General features: G+C 42.3%; 1 long non-coding RNA gene and 1 pseudogene across 3 annotated transcripts in view; both read right to left on the bottom strand.

Moving 5' to 3' along the window:
• Nucleotides 1-18044, bottom strand: part of LOC121142367 — a 36047-nt gene extending 18003 nt beyond the window's left edge. Inside the window, exons 1-2 of one of the 3 annotated variants that reach the window (XR_005879368.1) lie at nucleotides 17702-18044; nucleotides 9085-9195 (exon numbers count right to left, since the gene is read on the bottom strand). This is a non-coding gene — a long non-coding RNA (uncharacterized LOC121142367). The remainder of the gene's footprint in view (nucleotides 1-9084; nucleotides 9196-17701) is intronic. The other 2 variants (XR_005879369.1, XR_005879367.1) reach the window with 2 other exon arrangements.
• Nucleotides 16963-17651, bottom strand: LOC101843328 (annotated as a pseudogene).
• Nucleotides 18045-23516: the final 5472 nt, after the last annotated feature.

Genomic DNA, 23516 nt, shown 5'->3' on the forward strand with positions numbered 1-23516 from the left:
TTGCTTATGCTACCCAATACAAGGTAACGGCTATGCAAAAAGCTGCTGGACTCTCTAGCTTAGGAAATAATGAGAATGGAAAGAGTCTGTATGTGTTCAGTGCAGGTGAGATATTTTTCACATTTCCAATTCTCAGTTGTTTGAAGACACAGATGTGGAATTCATGAATACAGAGGGTTGACTGAATAACGCTCGCGGAATATTTGCTATTATTACAAACTACAGGGGCCATCGGATTTTCATCAGAATTGTGAGAGATTCTGATGAAAATAGAGATGAGCTCGGGTAAGAGACAGCACCAAACTCCATACTTTAGGGTTTGGACAATCTAAAGGGCATGCCAGAAGCCAGGAGGGAAGCGCTTAAAGCAGGAGGCAACCTTTTCCAACGACCGACCCATCTCCTTCCAGATTCTACTTCTTATTGGTCTCACCACCTCCCAAGCTTACAACACCTGACCCTTTGAGGGAAAGGAAGTCAAACCATATCTAAACCACAGTAACCCTGCCTTCTGGTACCAAGCATGAAGTTCCTCACGTGATACTCTGGAAGGGTCTTAGGACTTGAGGTGAGGGGAAACACCTCTGCCACACCCTTGGGAAGGGCATTTACAGCTGGGTCACACACTGCCCTTGCAACAATATCTTATTCTCCGTTGTCTTGTTTCTTCAGTTTTTTGAGACAGGGTTTCTCTGTGTAACAGCTCTGGCTGTCCTGAAAACTTGCTTTGTAGACCAGGGTGGCTTCGAAGTACACACTGTGTGTGTGTGTGTGTGTGTGTGTGTGTGTGTGTGTGTGTGTGTGTGTGTGTGTGTACATTCTTAGATGGAACAGGACAACCTCAGGTGTCATCCTTAGTGTCATCCTCAGAAACAATAGTCATCTTCTTTGGGACAGGGAGCCTCTGTAGCCCGAAGGTGGCCAAGTGAAGGTCACTGTGAGCCCCAGGGATCCTCTGTCCCTGCCTTCCCAGCACTGCGGTTACAAGCCACCACATCTGGAACTTTTACATGGGTTTTGGGTATCAAACTCAGATTCTCATGTTACCAAATCCATTATCTCTCTAATGTTACAGATGTGGAGCCCTTTTGGAAGTCTAAGAATAGTCTTGACCACTTAAAATACTTGCACAGTAGTGCTTTTAAAAGTATCTTCTGTTATCCTTGTACCTTAAAAAAAACTGAGACCAAAGAGTCTTCATTTTAGGATAGAGCACAGTGCCTGGCCTTCCATGATTAAAGGCAGGAGCATTAGGAAGACAGATCTGGCTGTTTGTAATGATAGGCTGGTATGAGGTGGAAGGAAAACCAGTTTAAATCTGCCATGATCCAGAAATAAGAAAAAAGTGAGTAAATTAATCATAGCAGAGGAAACTCAGAAGAGCATAAGTGTTCTTTGCAAGGGAAAGAAGACATAGGTTTTTTTTCCCTTTTCTTTTCAAAGATGAGCATTAGAGTAGGTGGGTAAATTTTCAGAGAAACAGATTAGAACTCTGTGTAAGACCTTTCTAAAATCAGTAGGCTGAGATTGTCCTTGGAGTGAGGGCCCCATCACTAAGGGTGTGTGATAAGAATATTCTCTGCCCACCATGCTCTCTCATCCCAGGCTTCCTCATCTCAGGAGATTACATCACTGGCTAGCACTACTTGAGCCAAAGCCTAGGACTCATTCTTGGTTTCTCCATTTTCCTTTATCCCCATATCCAAACCACCAACAAACACTGTCGTGCATACCTCCTAGATAACTGAACATACACTTGTCTGCTTGTCTCCATCTGTCCTACCCTCTCGTACTCCGGGCAACCATTAGCTCTCAGCTGGGCTCCTAATTGCTCTTCTTGTGCCCTCTCAGGAGCCACACAATCTACTCTCACGCATTAAGTGATCTCATAAAGATTCAAAGCAGACCATATCACTGCGTTCTTCAACCCCTCCTAGGGCTTCTGCTTGAACTTAGAACAAAGCTCCACCCAGCCTCTCCACACTCATCTTCTCACTGCATTCACGTTGCACCAGCCTTTTCTGTTTATCAAACAAAGCCAGGCTTATTCTCACGTGATGATCTTCACACTGGCTGTCCTTGTGGGGTCACCCATATAGATGTGCACAATTGTTCTCTTCTCTTCATCTGTCCCAGACTCAAATGCCACTTTCTCAGAGAGGACTGCTCTGAGCACTCATGGGATGGAGAGCTTCACTGAGCCTCCTCCACTATCACTTTCCATATGTTATCACATGTCATGTCTACCAGCTATTCAGAGTGATTTAATTTATTTACATATTGGCTGTCTGTTTGAGAGCTTTGCCATCATTGTCTAATACCCCATCTCCAGTATACACAATAAGTCCTCGGTAAATATTTGTTGAAGGAATGAGTGGCTGGAAGATGCTGGCTGAGGATATTAGAGAGATAATTCTAGTCATAGGAGGGGAAGTGGGTCACCCAAAGCCTGTATCTGGAGTGGATGAATTACTAGGAATAAAGGACTCTATCTAACATGTCCATAGAGGGCAAAGATGGTGGAATGATGTGCGGTGGATAAGGGCATGGGGCAGCAAAAATGAGCTCTACAGTTAGACACATGGTGGATTCAAAGGCAGTGACACTGATGGAAAAGGGCTTTTTGCAGGGAAGTATTTCACTTCATTTTGAACATAATGATAGGTTGCAAGTATGAAAAGAGTCTAGAGTCATGAGTTTGGGCTAAAGATGTGTGTGACTTAGAAGCCGTAAGCCAACCGCTAGCCATTAAGCTGGCAAGCAATGTTCAGCTGGAGGTATCTGGTGGCCAGGAAAGAAACTAAGTTCACTGAGGATTGGGTCAAGTGATGAGCAAGAGTGGAGTTTCAGGTGGTGTGAATGACAGGTGACTAAGGGAAGGATGAAGAACTGTGCAGAGAGACAAGGGGTACGGGGATCAGAGAAAAGGGAAGAAAATGCCAGGAGCCTTCATCCAGCAAATTCAGAATAAGAACTTTAAATGAGAGACAAGGGCAAAGCAAGGAAGAAACCTTTACAGGACACACACACACACACACACACACTCACACACACACAGTGTCTATGACAACAAGGATAGGGCAGAAATAATGGATGACCTTTAAGGGAAATTGCACTAACGTAATAAAAATCATATAGCAAGAGATTAGGGAGGAAACGAGTGACAAGAATAATGATGAGCAGTTGAAGAAAGTGCCAATCATTTCGAGACATCTGCAAATGGCTGGGAAAGCTGCATCACAGGGCATTCAGTGGTTTGAATTTAGAGATCTGGGCTGGGGGAGTAGCTCAGTGGCACAGTGCTTGTTCAGCATGCATAAGGTCCTAGGTTCCATCCCTGACGAGGGGTGGGGAGGTGGGAAGGGATGAGATTTGTAAGATTGGCAGGGAGGGGAGTGGGTTCAGGATGGGAAATCCCTCAGGAAAGGGTAAAGAGTGGGAACTGTGGTCTTGTGGAGGGTTTTCCCCACCGGGCCAGCCGTGTATCCTCAGGGAATTCTTCCTTGGTCTTTCAGAAGTTGTTCCAAATCTCTTCTCAGCCACAATGCATTCTTCGCTTCTCATTCCGCTGGGGAGAAGGAAGGCCTTGGGTCACTGCTCCTGCCTCCCTCACCCTGGAGCTGGTGGGCAAGGCCTTTCCCCTCCACTTAGGTTTGCATCTCTCCTGCTGCTTCCTTTCTCAAGGCACTTGGGCTCGTGCGTGTCACTGCTTTCACCCGGGATCACACAAGACGCAAAATGAATCCGTTAATACACCAGTAAGCTACAGATGCATCTCACCCTCTCTGAAACAGCCTTCCAAACATCAATCAGATGGAATCGTTTCCCTGCCCAGAGAGCCCTCCCACAGCCTTCATGTAGCCTGGAAGCTAGCATCCTTCTAGCTACAGCCACCTGAGCTGCACCCAGGGTCTCCAGCTTCGCTCCTGCCACCCGCCACTGGCTGGCAGCTCTCCAGCAGAGACAGCGGTCCTGTTTTTCCCTGAGACCTGTCAAGCCTGTTCCAGCCTCTTCTCTGCAGAGGATGCCAGAATTGTTTTTCACAGTGTTGAGTATCTTCAAATGTTCCCGTATCTTTCTCCACTCAGACCTACTGGCTTATCCCCTCCTCAGATGGGCAGGGACAGCTACATCGTCCGCAGTGCCAAGTGCAAGCCAGGTCTTCTGTCCAACAAGCAGGAAGAGAGCTTTTCTTTTTTCTCAGTCGCCCCTCTTGTCGTAGTCATGGTGTGTTTGATTCGCCACTTGACGCCATGTTCCTTTGGGTAAAGGGGTTCTCCTGGGTCCAGTGTGAGCCTCCAGAGGTGCCCCCCTTAACCTTTCTGTGCTACTGCCCTTGCCTAGACCCAAACCATATTGCTTCAGGGATATGAGAGCTGGCAGTGAAGAATCAGAGGGAAGCTGACAAGATGGCTCAGAGGGTAAAGGTACCTGCCACCAAGCCTGATGACCTGAGTTCTAATACAGGGATTCACACAAGGAAAGAACTGACTCTTGCATATTTACCCTCTAACTACCACACACATACCATAGCATGTGTGATCACACACACACACAACACAAAATAAACAATGTAATAGGGGAAGAAAGGAATCTGAAGGAGTGAGACTAATGTCACCTGTGGCTCTGGGCTTCATACTTGCTCCATTGTCGGACATCTGGGGATGTTGTTCAGTTGGCAGAGTGTTAGCCTGTTACCCAGGAGACCACTGGTTTGATGCTGCACCACATGAACTGGGTGTGGTGGTGCATAGCTATACTCCTAGCACTTGAGACATTTAAGATGGTTACAGCAGAGCGGGGTCACCTTCTGAAAATGATGATGCATGTATCTGAGGATTTTCTTGGCCACTGTATTCTACTAGCTTCTTCTCATTCCGGCCTTTCTCCACCAGCTGAATCTATTTTCCTGCCTTTCTCACTGCCTAAAGCTCTATTGGTTTCTCTTCTCTCCCTTGCTGAACTGCAAGTTCCCTGAGGACAAGTGTCTTGTCTGTCTCGCTTGCAACTTTATGCCAAGCCTGCACTGAAGATGCCCAGTCAACAGCCATTGAATGATTGCATGAGAAGAATCCAGTCACCTGGTTGGCCTGGTTTCAGTTACATTTCATAAAACTATTGTGGTTTTAGTTTTTCGCAATGTTCATTGTGGCATATTTTTGCTGTATTTGAGCTAAAAAGATTTTCCACATTTCAGGTCTCTTTTGCATCTTTGCCAAGTCCTCACTTTCATTTGTCAAAAGAGAGATTAAAACCTAAAGTACTTATGCAAGAGAGGGACTAATAGCAAAGACGGCCAAACTATGTTGTGTTCACTGGGCGTGGCTGGTCCGGAGCCAGACAAGCCAAGGAGACCCACTCTCTTGTTTGTGGCCTAGTCTGCCTTGCTTTGCCCTCACACTGCAGGCAGGGGTTCAGGTCAGCTCACAACGGCTCATCCTACTGTAATCCACTTAACAATCCCACAGCTCACCACTTCCCTGCTGGAGCATGTGGCCATCTCTCGGGTTCCGAATGGCTCATTCTTGGTTCTAGCTCCCAGCCTTCTTGAGAGCTTTAGGGAAAGCAGATGATCGTTATGTGCCACCACCCTTTCCCCACTTCAGCCAGCTCGTCTCCTAACATCATTTCCTCCCAGAAGGATCCTCTTGTGCTCAGACCTGATTTCATTATCTTATTCACAGCACCCCTCCAGGTTCCACAATTTTAGTGAATTCCTTCGCTGTGTGATGATTTGCTGAATGGCCATCTCTCTTTCCAGGCTAGATGCTCTGGGAGGGAAGGGGAGTCTTAGCTGTGAGCACCTAGCCCACTTCCCACAGGCACCCAGGAACTATGTGATGGGTGATCACACATTCCTAATGCTTAGTAACGGTATTCCACAGAAGTTCATCAGGCGTTTGTTGAATTATATTGGAAAAATATTGCTTTTTAATCTCAACAATTATGACTTGGTTAGAATGAGTTGTTTTTCCTTGTTATCAAAATAAAAGACAGCTTGAATAATTAAGCTATTTTCCAAACACTGGTCTTTCCTAACTGGAAGACATTCAGATATAATAAATGAGCAACTGGAACACAGACAAGGCTCAAGGGGACTTTGCCTCCTCTATTTGTCCCATCTTAGACCCTTCTTTATTTCTAGGCATAGCCAATGGTTTACCATGCAAGCCTATCACCTTAAGATATCTCTTAAAATCATTATGTGCTGACTTTTGGAGCCACTTGGTACTAAAAGTAATTATAGGCAGGCTTCTGAGACCAAAACCTAATTCCTTTGTAGTTTCTCCTAGCAGGCTAAAGACTCTGGGGTAAGGATTCAAATGAGGTCCAAGTTGCAAATTGCATCAAGAGACAGGATAAATCAGTCTTAGTCAAGGCAAAGGAGCTCTTCCTTTTCTCACGGGCAGAATCAATATAGACAAATGGCGAAGCCGGAAACAAATGCTCTGCTCCACTGGCCAGGCGTCATCACGGTTAAGTCTTAGCAGACTATCCACCTTCATTTGATGACTGTTATTTCTGCAGGTCTTTTGTGTTTTAATCTATTGATTCTCTATTTAGCAATAATGGAATGCAGCACTGATAAATAATGCATGCCAACAATATCCAGAACAGAGGCTAATGCCTCCTCAAGGCTTGGGTGGACTCTTGTTTTTGTTTTTTAAAGTAAGCAAGCAGTATTCAGTAGTCACAAAGGCTGAGGGTCCTGTTCTCTGAAGCTAACTGCTGTGGATGCTGCTGTCACTGTTGCCCCTGTGTCCTCTTTCCTACTTTCCTTACCAATCTCATCTCTGTCATGCCTCCCTAGTGTGACATTAATCAAGCAGATCTTGTCAAGTGGCTTTGTGGAAAAGCCACATTCTGCGATATGTAATTTATGGCCTTAATACTGTTAACCATGTGGTGTCCTTTGTATTATTACATCTGATTAGGCAGCAGCCATATAACAAATTTACATGTGCATTTATAGAAGGAATATGTGTATCCACATACATATGTACGAGTGGAACATCTTGTTTCCCTTTGAGTACTAATCCCATCAAATGCAGTTGAGTTCTTCATTGAAGACACATAAGCAGCTTTCCTTTTTTCTTAAGGGCTCATTTAGGTTTCCCTCTACTCAGTATCTGAACCATGGAGGCAGAGCTAAAAGGCTTCAGGACCTTGAAAGGAGTGGCAGTTGGTGATGGGGACATTGCACCTGAGCTCATATCATTCTGTCTCATGAACTGGAAGACTTCAGTACAGATCATTAGCCCTGTGTCCCTGAAGGTGACAGCGGAGCAAGCTCACAAGATCGTAATACAATTTGAACTAAAACAGGATCCTAAATGAAATGTACTGATGTGAAAGGAGGTGACATTCAGCCTGTTTGGGACTCTAGTTCAGGTTTAAGGGCCTCTTCCCTCCAGACTTGGACTGCAGAATATCCTTTGATGACTCCTCAGGGCACCATTCTGTGGGTTCGGAGCACAGTCAGTCCCTCCATGCCTATTCAATCCTTCTAGCACTTTCCAACTTCAACCGCACTTACTCATTTTTACAGTTTCTCTGCTCTTGCCATCCTTTGGTCTCTGGGTAGTAGTAAGCCTCTCACAGTCCTGTCTGTAAGGCCCAGTGCAGTGCCTGGCACACAGGGAATTCGCTGCATGCTTTATTAATGAGCAGCTGAATATTTGGCAGAGTTTCCTTGGAGCTTCAGCCTTCTTTCTTAATTTTTTCCTCATTAAAATAAATCTAACTTTATATTATGGAAACATTTGAAAATATAAAAAATAGATATGATATATACCAACTACTCATGGCAAAGTCTAGCCCATTCACATCTCATCCTTCATCCTACTCACTTTGTTTTAAAGCATACGCGGTCATCGGACGACTTTATTTCTATTTTGGTTTGAAGATTGATTATCTAAAGTTTAAAGACTTAAGCTTTTTTTCATACAAAATAGAATTATAGAATCAAAAATAATTACAATTTTTCTTATTTATCAGAGTGGTATGCGTGTGTGTGTGTGTGTGTGTGTGTGTGTGTACGGTCAGAAGATAACTTCTGTGAGTCAATTTTCTCCTTCCTATGTAGGTTTCAGGAACCAAACTCAGAGCATCAAGTTTGGTGGCAAATGTTTTACCCACTGAAATACCTTGTCAGCCCTGTATAATTACTCAAGAGCATCAACTATGGAGCTCAACTTCATAGTATTACAAATGTCACATGCTTCTTAAACATATTTTTAAACAATTTCATGCATGTGTACAATGTATCTTGACCATATCCATCTCTAACTACCTCTTTCCAGGCCCCAACATGTCCCCTTCTACCTTCATGTATTCTATTTGTTTGTTTGCTTGTTTTTCAAGATAGGGTTGCTCTATGTAGCACTTACTATCCTGTAATTTGATTTACAGACCAGGTTGGTCTTGAACTCACAGAGATTTGCCTGCCTCTGGCGGGATTAAAGGCATGTGCTACCTCCCTTTTTATTTATTTTTATTAATATTCTAAAATATTACGTGTAAATGTTCCTGTGCGGGTATGTGTACAAGAGTGCATATACCTGCAGAGTCTAGAAGAGAGTATTGGATCCTTTGAAGCTGAAGCTACAGATCACTGTGAGCTGCCCTATGTGGGCACTGGGAACTGAACTTAGCTCTTTCATAAGAACAGTCAGTGCTCTTAACCACTGAGTCATCTCTCCAGCCCCCTTCTTTTTGGTTTAACCTACTGAATCCAGTTAATGCTGCCTGCATGCACATGGGTATGGAACCATCCATCTAATGCAAACAACCTACCAGTGGCCACACTTCTGAGAGAAAACAAGCTTCTCTCCTCTAGCAACTATCAACTGTCAATAGCTCTCCAACCAGAGTGGAACCTTATGAGCCTCCCTCATCCGTGCTCATGTGTTCACTGGCTTAATCTTACACAGGTAACATGACTGTTATGAGTTAATGAGTGCAATGCATGTCAGGCCCAGAAAGCAGCATCTCACAGGAATCCTCTTACTCTCTGGCACTTACGATCTGTCCACCCCTCTTTCAGATGCCCTCTGAGCCTTGGGGGTATTGATATAGACGCACCATTTAGGGCTGTGACTCAGCAGTCACTTATTTTCAATACTTTGACCGGTTACAGAGTCTTTTCATTGTCTGCTGTCCACTTCTGAGACAGAGGTTGAGAACAGCACTGATCTATGGGTATAAACATAAATGTTTAGAAGGCAGTTGGACAACATGTGTAGCAAAACAACAGTAGCTGTTCCCTGCTAGGTCCTGTGATCTCCCCATATGTTTTTATAGTTTGAATTAGGATCCAAATATGTAATGTATATGTGTATATATATATGTCTCAAATTATAGATTCCTGACAATTTGTTTTGTTTTTTAATATTTAAAAATAAGTGCTCAAGACTGAATCCAAGACCTTGGCATTCCAAACTCTTGGCTTATTGAGAAAAGGTCTTGTTATGCAACCTCATTATGTACATACCTGTTCTGTATTCACTATGTAACCAAGCTGGCTTCAAGATTTGTGACCCTCCTGCTTCTGCCTCCTGAGTTCTGGAGTTTCTAACCCTTTCTCTTGAGAAAACTGTAGAGCCCCATACAGTAGTGAACGTTTTGCCAAGCAGTCCCTAAGGTCTTTGTCCAGTCTCTTGCAATGCTAATATCATACACAACTACAGAACAATAACACTAGGAAAGTGATCCTGATACAATGCAATCTGCCAACCTTACTCAGATCTCAACAGTTCTGCACACTGAAGTGTGTGTGTGTGTGTGTGTGTGTTACATCCATACATTCTAGTCAGCTGTGCAGATTTGTGTGACACACCACTGTCAAGATACAGGTCAGTTACAACACAAACTCCTTGTGCTATCATTAATAAGCATATCTCCCTAACATATTTTTCTGGTCTCCATCTCTTTGTCATATGTGTTTATTTATTCTTTGACATTTACACACACACACACACATACACGCACGCACACACACATACACACACGCACGCACACACACGGTATATCTTAATCCTATCCACCTACAATTTCCCTGTCCATTCTCCTTCTCTTGACTTGTTGCAAAGCTAGGGATCAAACCCAGAGTCTGTGTGTGCTACACTAGAATCGACAGGTACAGCCCCTAATCTCTATAATTTTGTCACTTCAGAAATACCATATATCCAAGTCTTACAGTAGCTATTGCTTTGAGGTTTGCCTGTTTCTCTCATCATATTTCTCCCAGGAATTATGCAAGTTGTGCGTGTGCTAGTACTTTGTTTCTTTCTGTCACTGAGTACCGTCCCATGGAAAGGACATGCCAGTTTGTGCATCTATTGACTGAAGGAGATCTGGATTGTTTCTAGCTTGGACTACAAAAATAAAACCCAATGGAGAGTCATGAATAGATTTTGAGTAGACATAAGTAAATATTTTTCTCAGACATACATCCAAAAGTGCAGCTGCTGGGTCATTTAATAGGTAAGGGGTTAGTGAGAAGCTGCCGTTTCTTTTCTGAGTGGGGGTACCATTCATATTCCTGTCAGGAATGTAGGAGTACATTTTTCCATTTTTCTGAAGCCTCACCAAAGTTTGGTGTCATTTTTTAAAACTTTAGCAACTTTAATAGGTGTGGAGTAATATCTCATTATAATTCTTTAACATTTTTAAACTGTAAATGTAGGCCATTTTTGTTCTAGTATGAAAGCTGATTGTGGAAAGGAAGACAAAGCTAATGTGCTGGTATCTTAATATATCCTTTGGTATTTTTCTTTAGGCATATCTGTCTATAGTTTATAAAATTAGAGATATAATTTTATAACACATACTTTTCAATAATATACAGAAATATGTCCTATGAAATATTATTTGAAAACATGTTTTAATTTGTGTTGGGTATTGGGAACTGAACTAGAACCTCTACATGCTAAAAGAGTGTTTTACTGTTGGGCTGCATCCCTAGCCCTGAAACATATGTTTTAAAAACTCGCTGTATGTGGAACAACATGCATTTAATCTCAGCATCCAGGAAGCAGAAGTAGACAGATCTCTGTGAGTTCAAGGCCAGCCTAGTCTACAGAGCAAGTTCCTGGACAGCCAGAGTTACCCAGAGAAACCTTGTCTTGAAAAAATTAATCTGTGTATGTGTAGGTGTGTGTGTGTGTGTGTGTGTGTGTGTGTGTGTGTGTGTGTGTGTAGGCATATCAGAGGTCAAGGACAACTTTGGGCATCAATGTCACCTTTTACCTTGTTGAGGCAGGATTTCTTGTTTCTGCCACCTCACTCCAGGCTAACTGGTCCTCAAAGTTCATTCTCTTGTCCCCACCTCCCACCTTGGTGATTCTGTGGGAGTGCAGGGATTACAGATTAGCATATCTGGCATTGTTTGTGTGCTCTAATGCAGATCATCAGGCTTGTGTGGCAAGCACTTCCACACACTTAGCCAATGCCTTGTCGCCAGAATAAATCCTTAGTGAGGAGCTGCTAGCAGTGGATAGTTACAGGGGGAAAGACAATCTTTTCTTTTGGAGGTTGTGGCTACTGGTAGATTTCCCATGCTCCAGTGCATGGCCCTACACACAAGCACATAAGGGCAGTACTAAGTGGACTTTGTGACTCATCAAAACCACAAAATTGAGAGGGGGACCTGTTGGAGAGAATGTTGGGGAAGTTAGAGGGGAAAATAGGGGCCATATAATCATATTTCATTGTATATCTATGAAATTCTCAAAAATAAAGAAAAATTAAAACTAAAATAAAACATCATTCACATACACACATAAAAGAACCTATATGGTATCCCATTATATAGAGCAAAACTTTAGGCTATTCTTCCTTTGGACATTTATGTTATTTTCAATTTTTGACAAGATAAAATATTACTTGAATTGCCTTGCAGTTTAATTTTTTTCTTTTCTTGTATTTCTAGTTATCTGTTCATAATCCATTGTAGAGCATTGCTAGGTCAAAGCACTTTGGGGCTTTTGTTGCCTATAGAAAACAAATCCAAATTATTTTAGAACAATTATATCTGTATTCATTTTATGCTTTTATATTGGTCAAGTTGATTGAGGGAAAACCCTCTTTTAAATTTTCATCTCTTTGGTAAGTGAAATTGAAACATATTCTTAAGATTTATTAGCTATTTGTAGTTCTTCCTTAATTGTTAGTGTTTTCTGGGGTTTCTTTTTGTACATTCATGATGTTGTTATTTGAGCAATTTATGGGGGAGTCGTGTTGTTTTGTTTTGCAGCACTGGTGAACACCACCTTCATATAAGGAACTGGGGACAGACTAGCAGCTGGGAGATGAGGAGGAGGAGCAGACTGTAACCATGGGTTTCTAACGGTCCTTTTTTGGCATATGCCTGCTGTTAGCCTAGACTGAGAACCCTGGGTGGCTGATCAGATCGTCACAGAAGCAATGGGTGGCAGACAGGTGCTTTCTCTGGCAACAGCTGAGAACTCAGGGAGCTAAGCTGTCTCAATCCTCCTTCCATGCTCAAGCATTCTGGAGAAAAGTAGGACATCTGAAGAGTGAGGCACTGCAGAACGTCCTCTGTCTGCCCATGTGCTCCTTCCTGCATCCAGGTGGCTTGAGATCAAAGAGACAAGTGTTCCTCATCCTTCTAATTTCTTTTTCAGTCGAGCTGCAGCAAGTTCACAATTAGTGAAAACAACAACAACAAATAAATAAAACCCAAAGACAAACAAACACCATCAACAAAACCAACCCAAACTTGCCTGGCCATACAGCCAGGATATGTGCAGAGTATAAGAAACACACAGCATTTGTTTCAGTCCTTTTTATATATCTGTCCTCTCCACTCACAGGTGCCAGTGATGGCAGTGTTTGGGATGTAAGTGAAGAACTAACAGCAGCAAACCACATAACCCGGGGACTAGAAGTCAAAGTCCTTTCCTGCCATATTGTTTCAGCCTATTTAAAAATAACTCCAGGATCCACACCAGTCACTGGTCCCACTTTGAAATTTTATTCATTTAAAGTTGTGATTTTATGGTTTTCCAGACATCCAGGTAATTTCAAATCCTTGTGATTTTTTTCATAGCCATGGTCATACAGTGCTAGATTGAATTACAAGCTAAGTGGCATTTACCACCTGCCAGGTGATGCTGACCTATTCTGCACACACATCTGCAGGGAGTCTTTACTCTGTGTTTCTGTCAGCGAAATAGAGGTCATGGGATGACCTGTTACCCTCTCATCTCCGCATCAAGAGTCAACCATCCCAGAAGTCTGTGAGGTCCAATGAAGACTTTCTAATAGAATGTTAGGGAAGAGACCATTACCTAAAACAAAACAAAACAAAACAACAACAACAACAACAAAAAAGCCTTAGGAACTGTTTAGGCTCCTTCATATCAAAGGAGAGATATATGAAAGACAAACGTTCACATATGATGGGGAATGTCCTGCATGCTGTGAATATGTATTTCTCTTATTAGGCGATGAATAAATGCTTATTGTCCAGTAGCCAGGCACGAAGTATAGGCGGGGATACCAGACTAGGAGAATTCTAGGAGGAGAAAGGCAGAGAGGAGCCTCCAGAGAGACGCCATGTAGCTACCGGAAAGATAGGACTCCAGGCATTCTCTGGTAAGACGAGGTCATGTAGAAATACACAGATTAATAGAAACGGGTTAATAATTAAGAGAGAGCTAGCCAGTAAGAAACCAAAGGCATCGGCTAAATTAATATAAACCTCTATGTGTTTATTTGGGTCTAAACGGCTGTGGGACCGACCAGATGGAACAGAAACTCTGTCATCACGCATATATAAGATAAAAATAATTAGATCTTTAAAATCATAGTCTAAGGAGGTAAACTTGGCTAAAAAATAAGACTTCCTTCCCTGGAGCACTGCATCACAGTAGGAATCAGCACTTTTGATTTCCAAGGAAAATACAGACTAGATAAGATGATCCCAAACAGTTCTCAACTGAAAACAGTAGTAACTCAGTGTGTTGGTATGTCAAAGGTTTGTGAGAAATAGAATCTGGATTGAAGAAAGAGGAGAAATGGGATGAAATATGTTACTAAGAAATAAGGGAAGAGTCATTTCTCACCAATTATTTCATAGCATCTCCTCACGGGCCTGTGAGGTGGGAGTGATTCTCATTCAGAGGAAGAAACAAAGGTCCTAGAGGTTCTATGACTTGAATAGAGATCGGATTCGTGGACTAGTTCTAACCATTATTGTCTCTTTCCATTATCCTCCTACAGCTGTGTAGGACTACCACACACAGCTGTAAGATCTAGAGGAGGGTTCATATGTTATTATTCTCTGTATCCTTTCCTCTCTCCCTCCTTCATCGTAGCCAGATCATCCTGGCTTGGAGAAGGGATGCTCTGAACACGTGAATGTGCATACTTCCTTTTGATTCCTTTCAACAACAATTTAAAAATCTCAAAAAGAGCTAAAATGACATCACCCGCAGTACCCGAGTAGCATCAGGGAACATTCCCTGTCAATGCTAAATCACCTTCATTTGCCCTATGCTATTTTGGGAACAATATGATTTGCTAAATCTTAACTTTAACCTATATTTCTTAAGAGGACTTTTAACTCAGGATATTTATAATCTTCTTTGCATCTTCAAAGCACTTTGCAGTATTAACTAATTAAACCTCAGCAACACCTTTGATTAACTCCTTTTTATAGATGTGGGAAAGAGGCATGGAAGAAATGCCCTTGGCCATGATAGAATCAGCATTCCAAGATAGGATTGGAGCCTGAAAGTTCCTGTCGCCATCTCTCATAAACCACAATCAGTCTCCTGCCTTGATGTCTTGGTAGATGGACAGGATTGTTCCTTGTATCGATAGACCTGTCTCAGGAGTATCTGTCACCTCTCCCATGTTCTTCATTATTCATCTGTATGTCCTTATGACATAACTTTATTCACCTCAGAAAGCAAGTGTTTCTGGGGAGGGTGAACAAAATACCAAGATCTCACGTTTCCACTTAGATCCTTTGCAACTCCCCTTGGAGTCTATTCTTAGACAAACTGTCCGTTCAGGAATCCAAGGTAAGCCAGATGTATCTGGCAACATCCCCAAAGATTTCTCGTTTCCATATGTCCAGACAGAGAGTTAAGCAGCAATTCAAAGATAGAGAGGGGTCAGCAACAATCATTTTCATGGCTATCAGGCAAAAAACCCACCGCCAGTGTTGTCTCCAACACAATTTTCCAATTGTTTTGAATGCTGGAGGAATCACTTGGAATGTATGATTTATGGGCAGCTATCCCAGCTGGGTGAAATTCTTGCTGACAGATATCAGACTGTTATTAGCATCCTCTGTTCTAAATTAAAGGAGAAGCTGTATCTTGAAATATATCCTGGAGTCTTAGAGGATGGTGGAGACCGGGTGGGGCACCAGAGTGCCAGCACTATAAACATTAGGGGAGAGACAGCATCATCTTTAAAGACCTCCTTCTCTAAGAATGTATTATTCTTTGATGAGCTTGATAGCTTTGGTGTATTTGAAGGTAGGATTATCATTGAGACAAATAAAGACCTTATGTCAAAGCCTATCCTTGAGATTTGGTGGTGCTCAGAGGTTGCATAAGTGACACTTCCTTGACCCCAAATCCAAACCAGACTCAGCAGGTTCAGTAGCATAGGAGATTTGGCCTAGAAAACCTCAATTTGAGTTACTTCTGTTTATCTGACCAATTAACCTTGCTGAGCTATGCTTCCTCAGTTGGAAATATAGTGGTAATACTTGCCTTATGTAATTGTTGGGAAAATAAAAAAGAATTTTCTGCACTCTAGAAAATTATTTATCTTAACCAATTTTGGTTATTAATGGTAATGGCCAATGTTTATTGTGTCCTTACCACATGCCAGACTCTGTGTGAGGATACTTTTGTGCACATACTCTCATTCATCACCCCGACAACCCGATAAGGACAATTATGTCCCTCTTCCAAATGATGAAACTGAGGTCTAAAATCATCCATTAAATTGTTGATTCAGCCACACTATATTGTCTTTTTTTCCACTTTCAAATCTTTATTGTTTTAAAATTATACAGGTCTTTTACAATATAGCACTTTGTAATTTAAATGACTTCTAAATGTTAATGTACAATGGATATCTTTTTCTGAAACTCAATCATGAATTCCAACTTCATCAGTGTGGTTTTTCTACACAGTCCTGAGATGCTGGGGAAATCGAGTCCTACACCACAGTGCTGTCTTTAATCTCCAATTGCCCACTAGACATTTCTATTCTGCTTTCCTGTAGTTCCTCCAACTGTTCTGACTCTCGAGTAAAATCCATTCTCTCTTCCATTAGCTTTCCTATTTGCTCAAATTGCCATTTTTCTCTCTGAATTGAAACTTCTAAGTCAACTGTTTCTTTTCCTTTCTGACTGAAGAGTCCTTCTGACTGTCCAATGCCATCCTTGGCCTTTCCTCCTCTTCCCTTGTAATTCCTTTGTCAATACTGTGGATGAGACTTCATCTCCTCAAGCATTTCCTCATGTCCCAAAGCTTCCCAATTTGTTTTTGTACCTTTGATCAATTTGCTACCATTTGCTAATTGATCCTGAAATACCATTTCAGCAAGTTACTTCCTTTGTCAAAAATGTTTAGTTATTTATGGGACAAAACCCATGTTCCAACTCTTGGTTCCACCCCACCATCCTGCCCTGTATCAGCCCTATACGTGTCCTATGCTTTTCTGCCTTTGGGCTTTAGCTTGTGTAGTAAGTCTCTTTTCCTTTATGTCCTTCCTTCATTCCTCTATTTAGTGAATAAAAATTCTCCAAGATCCATGCCAGTTCCTCCTGCCTTGACTTTCTAAAATAGTGTGTCTGTCCTCTTAAATCCATAAGATTGGAACTTACACCAATCTCTGCTTATTACTCCACTTAACTTGTTTTTTGTTTTTTTTTTTTCAGCCAAAGGTGCCGTTTATTAACACCTCCATCACTAGTTCAGTCCCTGTTGTTCATGGTCTTGTGGATCCAGTCACTGCAGCAGCAGATGTTGGTGTAGACACTGGGTTTTTCAGGTTTTCCACAGGGGTCTGAGCCCCAGGATGTGATGCCTTGGAGTACTCCACTGCACACCAGAGGACCTCCTGAGTCACCCTGGCAAGTGTCAGTCCCATTGCTGCTGCCGCACAGACCATACCCTCAGTTACCTTCTCTGGGTAGGCCTTCTCACACTTGTTCTGGGAAAAGATTTCCACTTCAGCACAGTTGAGGGTGTCTGGAAAGTTCTCTTGAGGACTGGTGACAGTGCCCCAGCCGGATATGGTGTAGTTCTGGCCAACTTTGGGACACTCATCGGTCAGTTTGATGGACTTCACTTTGTCCCCAAGGTTTGCTGAATGGTGCATTCGATTGAGCATGACGTCATGACTGTGATCCTTAGGGTTGCTACTTTTGTAACAAGGATGCTGGATAGACTGAGCCACCTAGATCTCCTGTTCTGGCCTATCTCTACTCTGCAGGCTGTGATCATCCAGGTGCACTGAGTACTTCCAGGACACCCCTACAGACGAGTCTCGCCCTGGAACAAGGCTGTCTGCCAAGGCTGGGAGTGAGGTTTGCACTCCTGGCCCTCCAGGACCTTGGACCCCTGAGCTCTGGTGAGCCCTGCCCACGTTCCCATCCTCCACTTAACTTGTTAATTCATCAAAATTATATATTATCTCATCTTACCTTTCTGGCAGGAGAGGTGGATAGGAAATGGGCCTTATATTTCTTTCTCTCCACTACAACTCTTCATATCTACTGTGAAGCCAAGAACTGTGCTTCATTCTGGGAACAGTCAGATGACCAAGGTATGTTAATGAGCTCATAGACTAATAGTATAGGTCACTATGCAAACAAATCATCACAATTGGATAATAAACAAGCCGGTAAAGCTATGCCTGGAGGATTCTGGGACTGCAGAGTAACAACCTAGAACAGGAAAGGTCTCATAAAGTGTACCTTGAACAGATTCTTAGAAGACACATTGAAAATAGTTCTCTGGACAGAGAAGGCAGAGGTGGATTTGGGGAACAGAGAACACCTTGTCCAAAGGCACAATAGTCATGTGAGAGTCCAGGGTTGGGAAAGCAACACATTTGGCCAAGAACCAGAAAAACAGGCTGGATAGATAGGCAGAGTTAAGTTTCCAAAGACTTGGTCATGCAAAATAGATCCTACAAGGCAGGTATGAACCAACAAGTGTGGTGGCAGGAAGGGGAGTTATAAGTAGGCAGTGACTTGATCTGGGTTTAGATTTTAGAAATTTAACTTTGGGGGCTGGAGAGATAACTTGGCAATTAAGAGAGCTTGCTGCTCTTACAGAGGATTGGAGTTTAGATCTAAGAACACAAGTCAGGTGGCCCACAACTGCCTATAATTCTAACTCCAGAGGATCTGATCCCCTCGTCTGACCTCTGTGGACATCTGCATGGATGTGTGCATACACACAGAGGCACATATACACATAAAAATAAAAGAAGAAAAAGAGGAGGAGGAGAAAGAAGAAGAAGGAGGAGGAGGAAGAAGGAGGAGGAGAAGAGGAAGAGGAAGAGGAAGAAGAGAAGAAGAAGAAGAAGAAGAAGAAGAAGAAGAAGAAGAAGAAGAAGAAGAAGAAGAAGAAGAAGAAGAAGAAGAAGAAGAAGGTTAACTCTGATCTGACATTATCATGTAAACATATAGTGAACAAATAGTGTTTGGATACCCTTGAGGGAGAGGTGACAAGAGATTGATGGTGTGGACAAAAGTTAAGATAATGGGAACAAACCAGGCAGTGGTGACACACTCCTTTAAACCCAGTACTCAGGGAAGCAGAGGCAGGCAGATCTCTATGAGCCTGAGGCCGTCCTGGTCTACAAATTGAGTTCCAGGACAGCCAGGGCTACACAGAGAAGCCATATATCAAAAAACCAACCCCCCACACACATATAATGGGAATAGAGAGAGTTGCTGTCTTCGGTATGTTAAGAAGGAGAATAGATGCTTAGATGTGGCACACAGCTGGATATGGTGAATGAGGATGAGGACAAAGGATCAGTTTCATTATTGTTGTTGTTATTATTATTATTATTATTATTATTATTATTATTGCAGTTCTGGGATGGAGTCCAAGGCATGCCATGTAGATGGCCCACTAGTGAGCCACACCCAATCCTTAGGACTAGTCTCTATGTTGGGAGACTGCTTTAAGAGAAACCCTCTTTACTAAGGTAGAGAACATAGTTGTGAAAGGTCATTACTGCTACTGTTGTCATTTCTTTTGAGTGGAGTGAGGAATGAGATTAGTCACAGAGGTGATGACTAACAAACACTGATAAAGAAATGTTATAAAGTAAGTAAATACTTCTCTTGGGCCTATCTAGGTGCCTGGTACATAGTGGGTACTTAGTAAATGTTTGTGGAGGAAGAAGATGATCATTCTGGCTAAGTCTGCAAATAATACATTAACTACTTAGAGTCTTACATAAAAACCATTTCCCACTTTTTGTAATGAATACACCACACGCTGGGGCTTCTAGTGATATGAAACTGTACAAGAGACACACTGAGGTCTGTCAGGTGGGTTGGTGCTCTGACTGGCTGACAGGCACTCTCATCAGGAGCAGGATGAATAGGGAGCTTAAGACTGAGCCCTGATGTGACATTGATGTATGGCTGCATAAACTGTGCACATGCTCCCTGGGTTTCTCTCAAAGACGCTGAAGACAATGGATTCCAAGGCCCTGTAAGTGTTGACGCCACATGAGTAGTTTTAATGAGGTATGGCCATTTTATTCATTTGGGTTTCTTTTTATCTATATGAGAAATCATAACCTGGGATGTGTAATCCTTTCCTAACCTCTTATAAACAGCTTTTCAATTAATCCCAGGAGGAAAGGGTACAGACAGGAGAAGAAAGAGATGGAAGGAAAAGAACTCAACAGGAGACTTAAGAAAATGATGATTCACCCAGCAGATTCTTGCTCTTTCAGTTTCCCTTGGCATAAATGAGTGATGTCCTGGGATGTGGAATTTTAAACATTAGTGGACATGTTTCAGTAGTTTGGTACAAAGCCATTAATTTCTTTGGCATTTTCAGTACTGCATTGCTGTTAAGTGTTCCCAGTATGTTCAAGTTAATAGAAAATTTGCAAGCCAAGGATATTTTATGCCTGCATAACTCTAGTTAAAAGCAGCATTGGGCAGTATTTAGAAAAGGTATAGACTATGTTTACACAGGTCCAACGCTTCAAAGATGATAATGCTCTTTCTCACTGTAATTGTTTTTCCTGCTCCTAGACTCCAGTCTCTATAGTGATATCCCACTCAAGGGTCTATTTCTACATGTGATGGAAATGGCACACAATGAAATTGTATACATTGCCTTCTATGATCATGCCGAAAGCAAAGGAAATCACATGCTTAAAGTACAGTGGGCACTCAATACATTTCACCATAATGACAATGATCAGGAGAGGCAATTTGTCTGGTGCAATATTACAAAGGGCCCCTCCTCTTCTCCTCCTAAAATCAGAATTGCAGGCTGCAGATAGCTGTACTCTTCTAGCAGAATCTCCCCATTTTTACAGATGCAGAATCCATTAAGGGAATACCCCTAGTGCTCTCTTGATAGCAAGTGACAGAAAGCAATTGACTTAAGCAAAAAGGGAATTTGTTGGTCTATGGAAACAAAACATCCAAGAGATAAGTGTAGTTTCAGATGAGGCTGGATTCAGAGCTCAAATTCCACCTTACATGGCTGTCTTCCACCACTCTCCTGGCTTCCATCCCAGAATCTTAAGTGCACAAAGTACAACGTGGCGCCCGAGCCGCCTTCTGTTAGAGCAGAAGTGCCTCCTTCAGTCCCAAAAGTTTTACAGCATTCCACTGGCTCTAGTAGAGTCATGTGACCATCTTTAGTGGGTGCCAGTGGCTTAAGGTGGCTTAATGATGGTTACATGCCCACCACAGGACCCATCCAAGCAACACGGTATGGAGAGAGGAGGGTTGTTGCCATAAGAATGAAGAATAAATCTTGGAAATCCATAGTGGATTTTTAAATAACCTTATTCTTGATGGGGAGTCTTCCTCTAGCCAAGAAGTCCCCAATGGGGGAGATTAGTTTGTGATTGTTTGAGGAAGCAGAATGAAGGCATTTGTGTCTCCCCTTCTTCTTTCTTTTATTCGTTTTGTCATCACCAGCATCGGTCCAAATCCTTGCAGTGTCTCCCCTCCAGAACAAAATATTTAACAAATACTTCTTCCAGATCTCTGTGATGAATGTTAATTGGAATGTGGGCTTCCTCATTGAATACTGAAAATTTCTCTATGTCCCTCATGTATTATACTGGTAATTTTGGTGTCCTTAATTTATGAACTTGACCCCCTTCCCAGGAGCTTGCATTGTTTGTTTCTTTGGAGAAGTTAACTATTCATAGTTATTTGCTGCCTGGATGTTGGGCCAGAACCACTGAGAATTGGAGTCTCTCTGCCTTGAATGTGTCTATTCTTCTTGTTTCTTATTATTTTTTTAAGTTCTTCAGAGTCTTTCAAAGTTAATTCCCTACCTCTTCCTTTTGATAAGTATAAGTTAGCAGCCATCTTCCTTAACTGTGTCTCTAGAATTTACTCAGCAACTTAGCTACATCCATTCACCAAGTAAAAATCTGCATTCTTCAAGAAATACTGAACATGCCTGTGTGATTGTGTATGCTATGTGTCAAGACAAGGGATTGGGACTGTGATATGCAGAATCATGTCAGGAAGTTATTCCTGGGAGCATGGCATGTCCTTGCTGCCAGCTAATTTTTCTCCTGTCATTTAGAGTCTCACTTCGTTTAGCTAATGGTTCTACTATACTTTTCAAAAAAATTCACAGGTAGTGCTTCTATTGTGGATTATACAAAATCAACTAAGTGGAAAAAAAAATGTGCTCTCTCTCTCTGGACTTTCCACAAATGAATCTCCATGTTTTATCATGCAACAAAAGCCTCTCCTAGAAACATAGACAAGAGAACAAAAAGAACTACCCCTGTATCTATAAATTTTAAGTTTGTCAGTTATCTGCTTTGACAAACCTCTCAAACATTTAGTAGCTAAAAAGAACAACGGTTTTATCAGTTCACTATTCTGCAGGTCAGCGGTGAGGGCTGGACTCAGCTGGGCATTTTGGGCCTGGTTTCATCAGAGCCCATTCATGTGGCTGCAAGCATCTGGCAACTCCAGTGGGGCTGGAAGCCCACAATAGCTTTGCTCACATGGATTGGGGGTGGAGATGGTGCTGGATGGTGTCTAGGTCATCATCTCCAGCAAGTTGGCATGTGTTTCTTTACCTAGTGCCAGAAAGTTCTTAGCAACAAAAATGAGTCAAACTCAATTGGCAAGTCTGCTTCCAGCCTCTGCTTCTGTCAAATTTGATAATGATCCCATCAGCCAACTCAAGTGGCCAAGTACAGAGTCACTGTGGGAGGGAACTGCCCAGATATGTGGGGGTGGGAGGTGAGATCTATTGGGGACCAATACTGTAAGAAACGTCCGCGTATATTAATTAAACAGCAACATCATTTCTTTTCTGAAAGGGGAGATTTGCCTGGGAAGATTTAAGGGCAAACCCATTACCAGGAAGAATATCTGTCAGAGCTTTGTAGACTCAGAACAGAAACGTAACCTTTTTATAGACTTATTAGTGCCGAAATAACACTGTCTATGTGTTGAGGTATTACCCCAATTATAAAATCAAACCCACTGCAAAAATGGGAGCCTACAGTCACAGGAGCAGGCTGCTTTGGTGTGCACACTAGGGCAACTGTGGATAACAGCAATGCACTGTGCATTTCAAAGTGCTGGAAGAGAAGGTGTTGGATGTTTTCACCATGAATGCTAAGTGCGGGGATAGAAGTGTTTACCCTCATTTAAGCATCACACGATTTAGACATGTCTCAAGATGTTGTGTGGCCAAATGTCCTGCATATGCACATAAATAAATATGCACAATTTAAGTTTTTATGTGTCAGTTAAGACACAATGACATTAAAAAATGGAAGCTAGCACCTACATAGATATCTGGTATACACCTGTAATTATGGCTCTTCTGAAGGACTTAGGGTCTGGAGGAAGTGAGACTTTGTTGACTTAGGTCAGTTCCGTTGGTCATCCCAGGCCTGAAGTGAAGAGAGAATGGAAATGAGACGGATCATGTAAGTAACATTTCTGGGCTGCTATTTTCAGCTTCTGGTGTATGTCTTGGGCCACTCAGTGAGGTGGGAAAATCTTACCTCCATTTTACAAACGTGGAAATTGAGGTTTAGAATGCTTAACTGGCTGGGGCCTGTACAGCTAAAGCAGAGGAATGGTTATTGAACTGTCTACAGAGCCTCAATTAGTGTCTCCATATTGAGCTTTTTTTTTTAATCGCCTGGGACACCCACGTTGTGATGTCTCAGCCTGGCCAAGCATTCTACACATGCAGTTCTGTGGAACACTAATTCTCTCAGAAGCATTTTCCTCTGGAAGACTCCTGGACTTG

This window comes from Mesocricetus auratus, unplaced genomic scaffold (assembly GCF_017639785.1).
Source record: "Mesocricetus auratus isolate SY011 unplaced genomic scaffold, BCM_Maur_2.0 Super-Scaffold_100009, whole genome shotgun sequence".
In the NCBI taxonomy this organism is placed as follows: domain Eukaryota; kingdom Metazoa; phylum Chordata; class Mammalia; order Rodentia; family Cricetidae; genus Mesocricetus; species Mesocricetus auratus.